Raw genomic sequence first — 15,073 nt, 5'->3', positions numbered from 1 at the left:
ACACGATTTTACTGCACACTCCAAAAACACTGCTCTTTCCAGGGCAATATATAAGCTGTTTTCTGACGGCCGTGATCTTTCGGGGAGTCTTGCACAGCTCGTTGTTTTAACGTGCACATGCCGTCCTGGTATTCAGTGCACAGTGAAGGCAATCGCAAAAGTCCAGGTGCTGCTGACTCTCAAACACAAGGCGCTGGCTATGTTCTTGCTTCTCGACAACTCAACGGAGTGCTTCATTTCTGCAGTTGCCATCGAGGTCTCTGCACTCGGAGCCTCAGAGGACGAGCACGAGTTTCCCAGGAGGGGCTGCATCAGGACGAATTCAAAATTCAGGAAAATTGTCCTGGAACACCTTCCATAAGGATGCTAGAATGGAATTGAAGAGGCAGGCGAGTGTCCACCACGGTCCTCTAGCAGTCCTTAGGGTGCGCGCAGAAGCCCGGTGCTCTTCGGCTTCGTTCTTCGCCCTCGTACAAGCTACCGCTCTGTCCGGCTCCCGGAGCAGGAGAAGCGGCTGCTTCGCGCACACAGCAGCGGAGCGGCAGCCGTACGCTCCGAAGCGCTGCTTCAGCCGAAAGACGCCGGCGACCGGCGGTTCGCTTCGGATAGCAGCCGAGAGCCGTAGTGTGCGTCTGCACTAAACTGCATCATAGCGAAAAGCTTTGGCAGTGTGTCTCGCAGGGAGATAGCTTAGGAGCGCAGCGCACTTATGCCTCCCTTGTCCAGAAACACGATTTTACTGCACTCTCCAAACACACTGCAGTTTCGAGGTCAAGATGCCAGATGCTCTCTGATGCCCGTGCTACCTTCCTTCTCCTGCCCAGCTCGTTGTTTTAACGTGCACGTGCCGTCCTGGCATTCAGTGCACAGTGAAGGCAATCGCAAAAGTCCAGGTGCTGCTGACTCCCAAACACAAGGCGCTGGCTATGTTCTTGCTTCTCGACAACTCAACGCAGCCCTTCATTTCTGCAGTTGCCATCGAGGTCTCTGCACTCGGAGACTCAGAGGACGAGCACGAGTTTCCCAGGAGGGGCTGCATCAGGACGAATTCAAAATTCAGGAAAATTGTCCTGGAACACCTTCCATAAGGATGCTAGAATGGAATTGAAGAGGCAGGCGAGCGGCCACCAAGGTCCTCTAGCAGCCCGTAGGCTGTGCACACAAGTCCGGTGCTCTGCGGCTTCGTTCTTCGCCCTCGTACAAGCTACCGCTCTGTCCGGCTCCCGGAGCAGGAGAAGCGGCTGCTTCGCGCACACAACAGCCGTACGCTCCGAAGCGCTGCTTCAGCCGAAAGACGCCGGCCACCGGCGCTTCGCTTCGGACAGCTCCGGAGAGCCGGAGTGTGCGTCTGCACTAGACTGCATCATAGCGAAAAGCTTTGGCAGTGTGTCTCGCAGGGAGATAGCTTAGGAGCGCAGCGCACTTATGCCTCCCTTGTCCAGAAACACGATTTTACTGCACACTCCAAAAACACTGCTCTTTCCAGGGCAATATATAAGCTGTTTTCTGACGGCCGTGATCTTTCGGGGAGTCTTGCACAGCTCGTTGTTTTAACGTGCACATGCCGTCCTGGTATTCAGTGCACAGTGAAGGCAATCGCAAAAGTCCAGGTGCTGCTGACTCTCAAACACAAGGCGCTGGCTATGTTCTTGCTTCTCGACAACTCAACGGAGTGCTTCATTTCTGCAGTTGCCATCGAGGTCTCTGCACTCGGAGCCTCAGAGGACGAGCACGAGTTTCCCAGGAGGGGCTGCATCAGGACGAATTCAAAATTCAGGAAAATTGTCCTGGAACACCTTCCATAAGGATGCTAGAATGGAATTGAAGAGGCAGGCGAGTGTCCACCACGGTCCTCTAGCAGTCCTTAGGGTGCGCGCAGAAGCCCGGTGCTCTGCGGCTTCGTTCTTCGCCCTCGTACAAGCTACCGCTCTGTCCGGCTCCCGGAGCAGGAGAAGCGGCTGCTTCGCGCACACAGCAGCGGAGCGGCAGCCGTACGCTCCGAAGCGCTGCTTCAGCCGAAAGACGCCGGCCACCGGCGCTTCGCTTCGGATAGCAGCCGAGAGCCGTAGTGTGCGTCTGCACTAAACTGCATCATAGCGAAAAGCTTTGGCAGTGTGTCTCGCAGGGAGATAGCTTAGGAGCGCAGCGCACTTATGCCTCCCTTGTCCAGAAACACGATTTTACTGCACACTCCAAAAACACTGCTCTTTCCAGGGCAATATATAAGCTGCTTTCTGACGGCCGTGATCTTTCGGGGAGTCTTGCACAGCTCGTTGTTTTAACGTGCACATGCCGTCCTGGTATTCAGTGCACAGTGAAGGCAATCGCAAAAGTCCAGGTGCTGCTGACTCTCAAACACAAGGCGCTGGCTATGTTCTTGCTTCTCGACAACTCAACGGAGTGCTTCATTTCTGCAGTTGCCATCGAGGTCTCTGCACTCGGAGCCTCAGAGGACGAGCACGAGTTTCCCAGGAGGGGCTGCATCAGGACGAATTCAAAATTCAGGAAAATTGTCCTGGAACACCTTCCATAAGGATGCTAGAATGGAATTGAAGAGGCAGGCGAGTGTCCACCACGGTCCTCTAGCAGTCCTTAGGGTGCGCGCAGAAGCCCGGTGCTCTTCGGCTTCGTTCTTCGCCCTCGTACAAGCTACCGCTCTGTCCGGCTCCCGGAGCAGGAGAAGCGGCTGCTTCGCGCACACAGCAGCGGAGCGGCAGCCGTACGCTCCGAAGCTCTGCTTCAGCCGAAAGACGCCGGCGACCGGCGCTTCGCTTCGGATAGCAGCCGAGAGCCGTAGTGTGCGTCTGCACTAAACTGCATCATAGCGAAAAGCTTTGGCAGTGTGTCTCGCAGGGAGATAGCTTAGGAGCGCAGCGCACTTATGCCTCCCTTGTCCAGAAACACGATTTTACTGCACTCTCCAAAAACACTGCTCTTTCCAGGGCAATATATAAGCTGCTTTCTGACGGCCGTGATCTTTCGGGGAGTCTTGCACAGCTCGTTGTTTTAACGTGCACATGCCGTCCTGGCATTCAGTGCACAGTGAAGGCAATCGCAAAAGTCCAGGTGCTGCTGACTCTCAAACACAAGGCGCTGGCTATGTTCTTGCTTCTCGACAACTCAACGGAGTGCTTCATTTCTGCAGTTGCCATCGAGGTCTCTGCACTCGGAGCCTCAGAGGACGAGCACGAGTTTCCCAGGAGGGGCTGCATCAGGACGAATTCAAAATTCAGGAAAATTGTCCTGGAACACCTTCCATAAGGATGCTAGAATGGAATTGAAGAGGCAGGCGAGTGTCCACCACGGTCCTCTAGCAGTCCTTAGGGTGCGCGCAGAAGCCCGGTGCTCTTCGGCTTCGTTCTTCGCCCTCGTACAAGCTACCGCTCTGTCCGGCTCCCGGAGCAGGAGAAGCGGCTGCTTCGCGCACACAGCAGCGGAGCGGCAGCCGTACGCTCCGAAGCGCTGCTTCAGCCGAAAGACGCCGGCCACCGGCGCTTCGCTTCGGATAGCAGCCGAGAGCCGTAGTGTGCGTCTGCACTAAACTGCATCATAGCGAAAAGCTTTGGCAGTGTGTCTCGCAGGGAGATAGCTTAGGAGCGCAGCGCACTTATGCCTCCCTTGTCCAGAAACACGATTTTACTGCACACTCCAAAAACACTTCAGTTTCGAGGTCAAGATGCCAGATGCTCTCTGATGCCCGTGCTACCTTCCTTCTCCTGCCCAGCTCGTTGTTGCATCGTGCACGTGCCGTCCTGGCATTCAGTGCACAGTGAAGGCAATCGCAAAAGTCCAGGTGCTGCTGACTCCCAAACACAAGGCGCTGGCTATGTTCTTGCTTCTCGACAACTCAACGCAGCCCTTCATTTCTGCAGTTGCCATCGAGGTGTCTGCACTCGGAGCCTCAGAGGACGAGCACGAGTTTCCCAGGAGGGGCTGCATCAGGACGAATTCAAAATTCAGGAAAATTGTCCTGGAACACCTTCCATAAGTATGCTAGAATGGAATTGAAGAAGCAGGCGAGCGGCCACCAAGGTCCTCTAGCAGCCCGTAGGCTGTGCACACAAGTCCGGTGCTCTGCGGCTTCGTTCTTCGCCCTCGTACAAGCTACCGCTCTGTCCGGCTCCCGGAGCAGGAGAAGCGGCTGCTTCGCGCACACAACAGCCGTACGCTCCGAAGCGCTGCTTCAGCCGAAAGACGCCGGCCACCGGCGCTTCGCTTCGGACAGCTCCGGAGAGCCGGAGTGTGCGTCTGCACTAGACTGCATCATAGCGAAAAGCTTTGGCAGTGTGTCTCGCAGGGAGATAGCTTAGGAGCGCAGCGCACTTATGCCTCCCTTGTCCAGAAACACGATTTTACTGCACACTCCAAAAACACTGCTCTTTCCAGGGCAATATATAAGCTGCTTTCTGACGGCCGTGATCTTTCGGGGAGTCTTGCACAGCTCGTTGTTTTAACGTGCACATGCCGTCCTGGCATTCAGTGCACAGTGAAGGCAATCGCAAAAGTCCAGGTGCTGCTGACTCTCAAACACAAGGCGCTGGCTATGTTCTTGCTTCTCGACAACTCAACGGAGTGCTTCATTTCTGCAGTTGCCATCGAGGTCTCTGCACTCGGAGCCTCAGAGGACGAGCACGAGTTTCCCAGGAGGGGCTGCATCAGGACGAATTCAAAATTCAGGAAAATTGTCCTGGAACACCTTCCATAAGGATGCTAGAATGGAATTGAAGAGGCAGGCGAGTGTCCACCACGGTCCTCTAGCAGTCCTTAGGGTGCGCGCAGAAGCCCGGTGCTCTTCGGCTTCGTTCTTCGCCCTCGTACAAGCTACCGCTCTGTCCGGCTCCCGGAGCAGGAGAAGCGGCTGCTTCGCGCACACAGCAGCGGAGCGGCAGCCGTACGCTCCGAAGCTCTGCTTCAGCCGAAAGACGCCGGCGACCGGCGCTTCGCTTCGGATAGCAGCCGAGAGCCGTAGTGTGCGTCTGCACTAAACTGCATCATAGCGAAAAGCTTTGGCAGTGTGTCTCGCAGGGAGATAGCTTAGGAGCGCAGCGCACTTATGCCTCCCTTGTCCAGAAACACGATTTTACTGCACACTCCAAAAACACTGCTCTTTCCAGGGCAATATATAAGCTGCTTTCTGACGGCCGTGATCTTTCGGGGAGTCTTGCACAGCTCGTTGTTTTAACGTGCACATGCCGTCCTGGCATTCAGTGCACAGTGAAGGCAATCGCAAAAGTCCAGGTGCTGCTGACTCTCAAACACAAGGCGCTGGCTATGTTCTTGCTTCTCGACAACTCAACGGAGTGCTTCATTTCTGCAGTTGCCATCGAGGTCTCTGCACTCGGAGCCTCAGAGGACGAGCACGAGTTTCCCAGGAGGGGCTGCATCAGGACGAATTCAAAATTCAGGAAAATTGTCCTGGAACACCTTCCATAAGGATGCTAGAATGGAATTGAAGAGGCAGGCGAGTGTCCACCACGGTCCTCTAGCAGTCCTTAGGGTGCGCGCAGAAGCCCGGTGCTCTTCGGCTTCGTTCTTCGCCCTCGTACAAGCTACCGCTCTGTCCGGCTCCCGGAGCAGGAGAAGCGGCTGCTTCGCGCACACAGCAGCGGAGCGGCAGCCCGTACGCTCCGAAGCTCTGCTTCAGCCGAAAGACGCCGGCGACCGGCGCTTCGCTTCGGATAGCAGCCGAGAGCCGTAGTGTGCGTCTGCACTAAACTGCATCATAGCGAAAAGCTTTGGCAGTGTGTCTCGCAGGGAGATAGCTTAGGAGCGCAGCGCACTTATGCCTCCCTTGTCCAGAAACACGATTTTACTGCACACTCCAAAAACACTGCTCTTTCCAGGGCAATATATAAGCTGCTTTCTGACGGCCGTGATCTTTCGGGGAGTCTTGCACAGCTCGTTGTTTTAACGTGCACATGCCGTCCTGGTATTCAGTGCACAGTGAAGGCAATCGCAAAAGTCCAGGTGCTGCTGACTCTCAAACACAAGGCGCTGGCTATGTTCTTGCTTCTCGACAACTCAACGGAGTGCTTCATTTCTGCAGTTGCCATCGAGGTCTCTGCACTCGGAGCCTCAGAGGACGAGCAGGAGTTTCCCAGGAGGGGCTGCATCAGGACGAATTCAAAATTCAGGAAAATTGTCCTGGAACACCTTCCATAAGGATGCTAGAATGGAATTGAAGAGGCAGGCGAGTGTCCACCACGGTCCTCTAGCAGTCCTTAGGGTGCGCGCAGAAGCCCGGTGCTCTTCGGCTTCGTTCTTCGCCCTCGTACAAGCTACCGCTCTGTCCGGCTCCCGGAGCAGGAGAAGCGGCTGCTTCGCGCACACAGCAGCGGAGCGGCAGCCGTACGCTCCGAAGCTCTGCTTCAGCCGAAAGACGCCGGCGACCGGCGCTTCGCTTCGGATAGCAGCCGAGAGCCGTAGTGTGCGTCTGCACTAAACTGCATCATAGCGAAAAGCTTTGGCAGTGTGTCTCGCAGGGAGATAGCTTAGGAGCGCAGCGCACTTATGCCTCCCTTGTCCAGAAACACGATTTTACTGCACACTCCAAAAACACTGCAGTTTCGAGGTCAAGATGCCAGATGCTCTCTGATGCCCGTGCTACCTTCCTTCTCCTGCCCAGCTCGTTGTTGCAGCGTGCACGTGCCGTCCTGGCATTCAGTGCACAGTGAAGGCAATCGCAAAAGTCCAGGTGCTGCTGACTCCCAAACACAAGGCGCTGGCTATGTTCTTGCTTCTCGACAACTCAACGGAGTGCTTCATTTCTGCAGTTGCCATCGAGGTCTCTGCACTCGGAGCCTCAGAGGACGAGCACGAGTTTCCCAGGAGGGGCTGCATCAGGACGAATTCAAAATTCAGGAAAATTGTCCTGGAACACCTTCCATAAGGATGCTAGAATGGAATTGAAGAGGCAGGCGAGCGGCCACCAAGGTCCTCTAGCAGCCCGTAGGCTGTGCACACAAGTCCGGTGCTCTGCGGCTTCGTTCTTCGCCCTCGTACAAGCTACCGCTCTGTCCGGCTCCCGGAGCAGGAGAAGCGGCTGCTTCGCGCACACAACAGCCGTACGCTCCGAAGCGCTGCTTCAGCCGAAAGACGCCGGCCACCGGCGGTTCGCTTCGGACAGCTCCGGAGAGCCGGAGTGTGCGTCTGCACTAGACTGCATCATAGCGAAAAGCTTTGTCAGTGTGTCTCGCAGGGAGATAGCTTAGGAGCGCAGCGCACTTATGCCTCCCTTGTCCAGAAACACGATTTTACTGCACACTCCAAAAACACTGCTCTTTCCAGGGCAATATATAAGCTGCTTTCTGACGGCCGTGATCTTTCGGGGAGTCTTGCACAGCTCGTTGTTTTAACGTGCACATGCCGTCCTGGTATTCAGTGCACAGTGAAGGCAATCGCAAAAGTCCAGGTGCTGCTGACTCCCAAACACAAGGCGCTGGCTATGTTCTTGCTTCTCGACAACTCAACGGAGTGCTTCATTTCTGCAGTTGCCATCGAGGTCTCTGCACTCGGAGCCTCAGAGGACGAGCACGAGTTTCCCAGGAGGGGCTGCATCAGGACGAATTCAAAATTCAGGAAAATTGTCCTGGAACACCTTCCATAAGGATGCTAGAATGGAATTGAAGAAGCAGGCGAGCGGCCACCAAGGTCTTCTAGCAGCCCGTAGGCTGTGCACACAAGTCCGGTGCTCTGCGGCTTCGTTCTTCGCCCTCGTACAAGCTACCGCTCTGTCCGGCTCCCGGAGCAGGAGAAGCGGCTGCTTCGCGCACACAACAGCCGTACGCTCCGAAGCGCTGCTTCAGCCGAAAGACGCCGGCCACCGGCGGTTCGCTTCGGACAGCTCCGGAGAGCCGGAGTGTGCGTCTGCACTAGACTGCATCATAGCGAAAAGCTTTGTCAGTGTGTCTCGCAGGGAGATAGCTTAGGAGCGCAGCGCACTTATGCCTCCCTTGTCCAGAAACACGATTTTACTGCACACTCCAAAAACACTGCTCTTTCCAGGGCAATATATAAGCTGCTTTCTGACGGCCGTGATCTTTCGGGGAGTCTTGCACAGCTCGTTGTTTTAACGTGCACATGCCGTCCTGGCATTCAGTGCACAGTGAAGGCAATCGCAAAAGTCCAGGTGCTGCTGACTCTCAAACACAAGGCGCTGGCTATGTTCTTGCTTCTCGACAACTCAACGGAGTGCTTCATTTCTGCAGTTGCCATCGAGGTCTCTGCACTCGGAGCCTCAGAGGACGAGCACGAGTTTCCCAGGAGGGGCTGCATCAGGACGAATTCAAAATTCGGGAAAATTGTCCTGGAACACCTTCCATAAGGATGCTAGAATGGAATTGAAGAGGCAGGCGAGTGTCCACCACGGTCCTCTAGCAGTCCTTAGGGTGCGCGCAGAAGCCCGGTGCTCTTCGGCTTCGTTCTTCGCCCTCGTACAAGCTACCGCTCTGTCCGGCTCCCGGAGCAGGAGAAGCGGCTGCTTCGCGCACACAGCAGCGGAGCGGCAGCCGTACGCTCCGAAGCTCTGCTTCAGCCGAAAGACGCCGGCGACCGGCGCTTCGCTTCGGATAGCAGCCGAGAGCCGTAGTGTGCGTCTGCACTAAACTGCATCATAGCGAAAAGCTTTGGCAGTGTGTCTCGCAGGGAGATAGCTTAGGAGCGCAGCGCACTTATGCCTCCCTTGTCCAGAAACACGATTTTACTGCACACTCCAAAAACACTGCTCTTTCCAGGGCAATATATAAGCTGCTTTCTGACGGCCGTGATCTTTCGGGGAGTCTTGCACAGCTCGTTGTTTTAACGTGCACATGCCGTCCTGGTATTCAGTGCACAGTGAAGGCAATCGCAAAAGTCCAGGTGCTGCTGACTCTCAAACACAAGGCGCTGGCTATGTTCTTGCTTCTCGACAACTCAACGGAGTGCTTCATTTCTGCAGTTGCCATCGAGGTCTCTGCACTCGGAGCCTCAGAGGACGAGCACGAGTTTCCCAGGAGGGGCTGCATCAGGACGAATTCAAAATTCAGGAAAATTGTCCTGGAACACCTTCCATAAGGATGCTAGAATGGAATTGAAGAGGCAGGCGAGTGTCCACCACGGTCCTCTAGCAGTCCTTAGGGTGCGCGCAGAAGCCCGGTGCTCTTCGGCTTCGTTCTTCGCCCTCGTACAAGCTACCGCTCTGTCCGGCTCCCGGAGCAGGAGAAGCGGCTGCTTCGCGCACACAGCAGCGGAGCGGCAGCCGTACGCTCCGAAGCTCTGCTTCAGCCGAAAGACGCCGGCGACCGGCGCTTCGCTTCGGATAGCAGCCGAGAGCCGTAGTGTGCGTCTGCACTAAACTGCATCATAGCGAAAAGCTTTGTCAGTGTGTCTCGCAGGGAGATAGCTTAGCAGCGCAGCGCACTTATGCCTCCCTTGTCCAGAAACACGATTTTACTGCACTCTCCAAAAACACTGCTCTTTCCAGGGCAATATATAAGCTGCTTTCTGACGGCCGTGATCTTTCGGAGAGTCTTGCACAGCTCGTTGTTTTAACGTGCACATGCCGTCCTGGTATTCAGTGCACAGTGAAGGCAATCGCAAAAGTCCAGGTGCTGCTGACTCTCAAACACAAGGCGCTGGCTATGTTCTTGCTTCTCGACAACTCAACGGAGTGCTTCATTTCTGCAGTTGCCATCGAGGTCTCTGCACTCGGAGCCTCAGAGGACGAGCACGAGTTTCCCAGGAGGGGCTGCATCAGGACGAATTCAAAATTCAGGAAAATTGTCCTGGAACACCTTCCATAAGGATGCTAGAATGGAATTGAAGAGGCAGGCGAGCGGCCACCAAGGTCTTCTAGCAGTCCTTAGGGTGCGCGCAGAAGCCCGGTGCTCTTCGGCTTCGTTCTTCGCCCTCGTACAAGCTACCGCTCTGTCCGGCTCCCGGAGCAGGAGAAGCGGCTGCTTCGCGCACACAACAGCCGTACGCTCCGAAGCGCTGCTTCAGCCGAAAGACGCCGGCCACCGGCGGTTCGCTTCGGACAGCTCCGGAGAGCCGGAGTGTGCGTCTGCACTAGACTGCATCATAGCGAAAAGCTTTGGCAGTGTGTCTCGCAGGGAGATAGCTTAGGAGCGCAGCGCACTTATGCCTCCCTTGTCCAGAAACACGATTTTACTGCACACTCCAAAAACACTGCTCTTTCCAGGGCAATATATAAGCTGCTTTCTGACGGCCGTGATCTTTCGGGGAGTCTTGCACAGCTCGTTGTTTTAACGTGCACATGCCGTCCTGGCATTCAGTGCACAGTGAAGGCAATCGCAAAAGTCCAGGTGCTGCTGACTCTCAAACACAAGGCGCTGGCTATGTTCTTGCTTCTCGACAACTCAACGGAGTGCTTCATTTCTGCAGTTGCCATCGAGGTCTCTGCACTCGGAGCCTCAGAGGACGAGCACGAGTTTCCCAGGAGGGGCTGCATCAGGACGAATTCAAAATTCAGGAAAATTGTCCTGGAACACCTTCCATAAGGATGCTAGAATGGAATTGAAGAGGCAGGCGAGTGTCCACCACGGTCCTCTAGCAGTCCTTAGGGTGCGCGCAGAAGCCCGGTGCTCTTCGGCTTCGTTCTTCGCCCTCGTACAAGCTACCGCTCTGTCCGGCTCCCGGAGCAGGAGAAGCGGCTGCTTCGCGCACACAGCAGCGGAGCGGCAGCCGTACGCTCCGAAGCTCTGCTTCAGCCGAAAGACGCCGGCGACCGGCGCTTCGCTTCGGATAGCAGCCGAGAGCCGTAGTGTGCGTCTGCACTAAACTGCATCATAGCGAAAAGCTTTGGCAGTGTGTCTCGCAGGGAGATAGCTTAGGAGCGCAGCGCACTTATGCCTCCCTTGTCCAGAAACACGATTTTACTGCACACTCCAAAAACACTGCAGTTTCGAGGTCAAGATGCCAGATGCTCTCTGATGCCCGTGCTACCTTCCTTCTCCTGCCCAGCTCGTTGTTGCAGCGTGCACGTGCCGTCCTGGCATTCAGTGCACAGTGAAGGCAATCGCAAAAGTCCAGGTGCTGCTGACTCCCAAACACAAGGCGCTGGCTATGTTCTTGCTTCTCGACAACTCAACGGAGTGCTTCATTTCTGCAGTTGCCATCGAGGTCTCTGCACTCGGAGCCTCAGAGGACGAGCACGAGTTTCCCAGGAGGGGCTGCATCAGGACGAATTCAAAATTCAGGAAAATTGTCCTGGAACACCTTCCATAAGGATGCTAGAATGGAATTGAAGAGGCAGGCGAGCGGCCACCAAGGTCCTCTAGCAGCCCGTAGGCTGTGCACACAAGTCCGGTGCTCTGCGGCTTCGTTCTTCGCCCTCGTACAAGCTACCGCTCTGTCCGGCTCCCGGAGCAGGAGAAGCGGCTGCTTCGCGCACACAACAGCCGTACGCTCCGAAGCGCTGCTTCAGCCGAAAGACGCCGGCGACCGGCGCTTCGCTTCGGACAGCTCCGGAGAGCCGGAGTGTGCGTCTGCACTAGACTGCATCATAGCGAAAAGCTTTGTCAGTGTGTCTCGCAGGGAGATAGCTTAGGAGCGCAGCGCACTTATGCCTCCCTTGTCCAGAAACACGATTTTACTGCACTCTCCAAAAACACTGCTCTTTCCAGGGCAATATATAAGCTGCTTTCTGACGGCCGTGATCTTTCGGGGAGTCTTGCACAGCTCGTTGTTTTAACGTGCACATGCCGTCCTGGTATTCAGTGCACAGTGAAGGCAATCGCAAAAGTCCAGGTGCTGCTGACTCTCAAACACAAGGCGCTGGCTATGTTCTTGCTTCTCGACAACTCAACGCAGCCCTTCATTTCTGCAGTTGCCATCGAGGTCTCTGCACTCGGAGCCTCAGAGGACGAGCACGAGTTTCCCAGGAGGGGCTGCATCAGGACGAATTCAAAATTCAGGAAAATTGTCCTGGAACACCTTCCATAAGGATGCTAGAATGGAATTGAAGAGGCAGGCGAGCGGCCACCAAGGTCCTCTAGCAGCCCGTAGACTGTGCACACAAGTCCGGTGCTCTGCGGCTTCGTTCTTCGCCCTCGTACAAGCTACCGCTCTGTCCGGCTCCCGGAGCAGGAGAAGCGGCTGCTTCGCGCACACAACAGCCGTACGCTCCGAAGCGCTGCTTCAGCCGAAAGACGCCGGCCACCGGCGCTTCGCTTCGGACAGCTCCGGAGAGCCGGAGTGTGCGTCTGCACTAGACTGCATCATAGCGAAAAGCTTTGGCAGTGTGTCTCGCAGGGAGATAGCTTAGGAGCGCAGCGCACTTATGCCTCCCTTGTCCAGAAACACGATTTTACTGCACACTCCAAAAACACTGCTCTTTCCAGGGCAATATATAAGCTGCTTTCTGACGGCCGTGATCTTTCGGGGAGTCTTGCACAGCTCGTTGTTTTAACGTGCACATGCCGTCCTGGTATTCAGTGCACAGTGAAGGCAATCGCAAAAGTCCAGGTGCTGCTGACTCTCAAACACAAGGCGCTGGCTATGTTCTTGCTTCTCGACAACTCAACGGAGTGCTTCATTTCTGCAGTTGCCATCGAGGTCTCTGCACTCGGAGCCTCAGAGGACGAGCACGAGTTTCCCAGGAGGGGCTGCATCAGGACGAATTCAAAATTCAGGAAAATTGTCCTGGAACACCTTCCATAAGGATGCTAGAATGGAATTGAAGAGGCAGGCGAGTGTCCACCACGGTCCTCTAGCAGTCCTTAGGGTGCGCGCAGAAGCCCGGTGCTCTTCGGCTTCGTTCTTCGCCCTCGTACAAGCTACCGCTCTGTCCGGCTCCCGGAGCAGGAGAAGCGGCTGCTTCGCGCACACAGCAGCGGAGCGGCAGCCGTACGCTCCGAAGCGCTGCTTCAGCCGAAAGACGCCGGCCACCGGCGGTTCGCTTCGGACAGCTCCGGAGAGCCGGAGTGTGCGTCTGCACTAGACTGCATCATAGCGAAAAGCTTTGGCAGTGTGTCTCGCAGGGAGATAGCTTAGGAGCGCAGCGCACTTATGCCTCCCTTGTCCAGAAACACGATTTTACTGCACTCTCCAAAAACACTGCTCTTTCCAGGGCAATATATAAGCTGCTTTCTGACGGCCGTGATCTTTCGGGGAGTCTTGCACAGCTCGTTGATTTAACGTGCACATGCCGTCCTGGTATTCAGTGCACAGTGAAGGCAATCGCAAAAGTCCAGGTGCTGCTGACTCTCAAACACAAGGCGCTGGCTATGTTCTTGCTTCTCGACAACTCAACGGAGTGCTTCATTTCTGCAGTTGCCATCGAGGTCTCTGCACTCGGAGCCTCAGAGGACGAGCAGGAGTTTCCCAGGAGGGGCTGCATCAGGACGAATTCAAAATTCAGGAAAATTGTCCTGGAACACCTTCCATAAGGATGCTAGAATGGAATTGAAGAGGCAGGCGAGTGTCCACCACGGTCCTCTAGCAGTCCTTAGGGTGCGCGCAGAAGCCCGGTGCTCTTCGGCTTCGTTCTTCGCCCTCGTACAAGCCACCGCTCTGTCCGGCTCCCGGAGCAGGAGAAGCGGCTGCTTCGCGCACACAGCAGCGGAGCGGCAGCCGTACGCTCCGAAGCTCTGCTTCAGCCGAAAGACGCCGGCGACCGGCGCTTCGCTTCGGATAGCAGCCGAGAGCCGTAGTGTGCGTCTGCACTAAACTGCATCATAGCGAAAAGCTTTGTCAGTGTGTCTCGCAGGGAGATAGCTTAGCAGCGCAGCGCACTTATGCCTCCCTTGTCCAGAAACACGATTTTACTGCACTCTCCAAAAACACTGCTCTTTCCAGGGCAATATATAAGCTGCTTTCTGACGGCCGTGATCTTTCGGAGAGTCTTGCACAGCTCGTTGTTTTAACGTGCACATGCCGTCCTGGTATTCAGTGCACAGTGAAGGCAATCGCAAAAGTCCAGGTGCTGCTGACTCTCAAACACAAGGCGCTGGCTATGTTCTTGCTTCTCGACAACTCAACGGAGTGCTTCATTTCTGCAGTTGCCATCGAGGTCTCTGCACTCGGAGCCTCAGAGGACGAGCACGAGTTTCCCAGGAGGGGCTGCATCAGGACGAATTCAAAATTCAGGAAAATTGTCCTGGAACACCTTCCATAAGGATGCTAGAATGGAATTGAAGAGGCAGGCGAGCGGCCACCAAGGTCTTCTAGCAGTCCTTAGGGTGCGCGCAGAAGCCCGGTGCTCTTCGGCTTCGTTCTTCGCCCTCGTACAAGCTACCGCTCTGTCCGGCTCCCGGAGCAGGAGAAGCGGCTGCTTCGCGCACACAACAGCCGTACGCTCCGAAGCGCTGCTTCAGCCGAAAGACGCCGGCCACCGGCGGTTCGCTTCGGACAGCTCCGGAGAGCCGGAGTGTGCGTCTGCACTAGACTGCATCATAGCGAAAAGCTTTGGCAGTGTGTCTCGCAGGGAGATAGCTTAGGAGCGCAGCGCACTTATGCCTCCCTTGTCCAGAAACACGATTTTACTGCACACTCCAAAAACACTGCTCTTTCCAGGGCAATATATAAGCTGCTTTCTGACGGCCGTGATCTTTCGGGGAGTCTTGCACAGCTCGTTGTTTTAACGTGCACATGCCGTCCTGGCATTCAGTGCACAGTGAAGGCAATCGCAAAAGTCCAGGTGCTGCTGACTCTCAAACACAAGGCGCTGGCTATGTTCTTGCTTCTCGACAACTCAACGGAGTGCTTCATTTCTGCAGTTGCCATCGAGGTCTCTGCACTCGGAGCCTCAGAGGACGAGCACGAGTTTCCCAGGAGGGGCTGCATCAGGACGAATTCAAAATTCAGGAAAATTGTCCTGGAACACCTTCCATAAGGATGCTAGAATGGAATTGAAGAGGCAGGCGAGTGTCCACCACGGTCCTCTAGCAGTCCTTAGGGTGCGCGCAGAAGCCCGGTGCTCTTCGGCTTCGTTCTTCGCCCTCGTACAAGCTACCGCTCTGTCCGGCTCCCGGAGCAGGAGAAGCGGCTGCTTCGCGCACACAGCAGCGGAGCGGCAGCCGTACGCTCCGAAGCTCTGCTTCAGCCGAAAGACGCCGGCGACCGGCGCTTCGCTTCG

Source organism: Lonchura striata, chromosome 9 (genome assembly GCF_050655825.1).
Source record: "Lonchura striata isolate lonStrDom1 chromosome 9, ASM5065582v1, whole genome shotgun sequence".
NCBI lineage: Eukaryota > Metazoa > Chordata > Aves > Passeriformes > Estrildidae > Lonchura > Lonchura striata.
Note: the sequence above shows the minus strand (reverse complement) of the source record.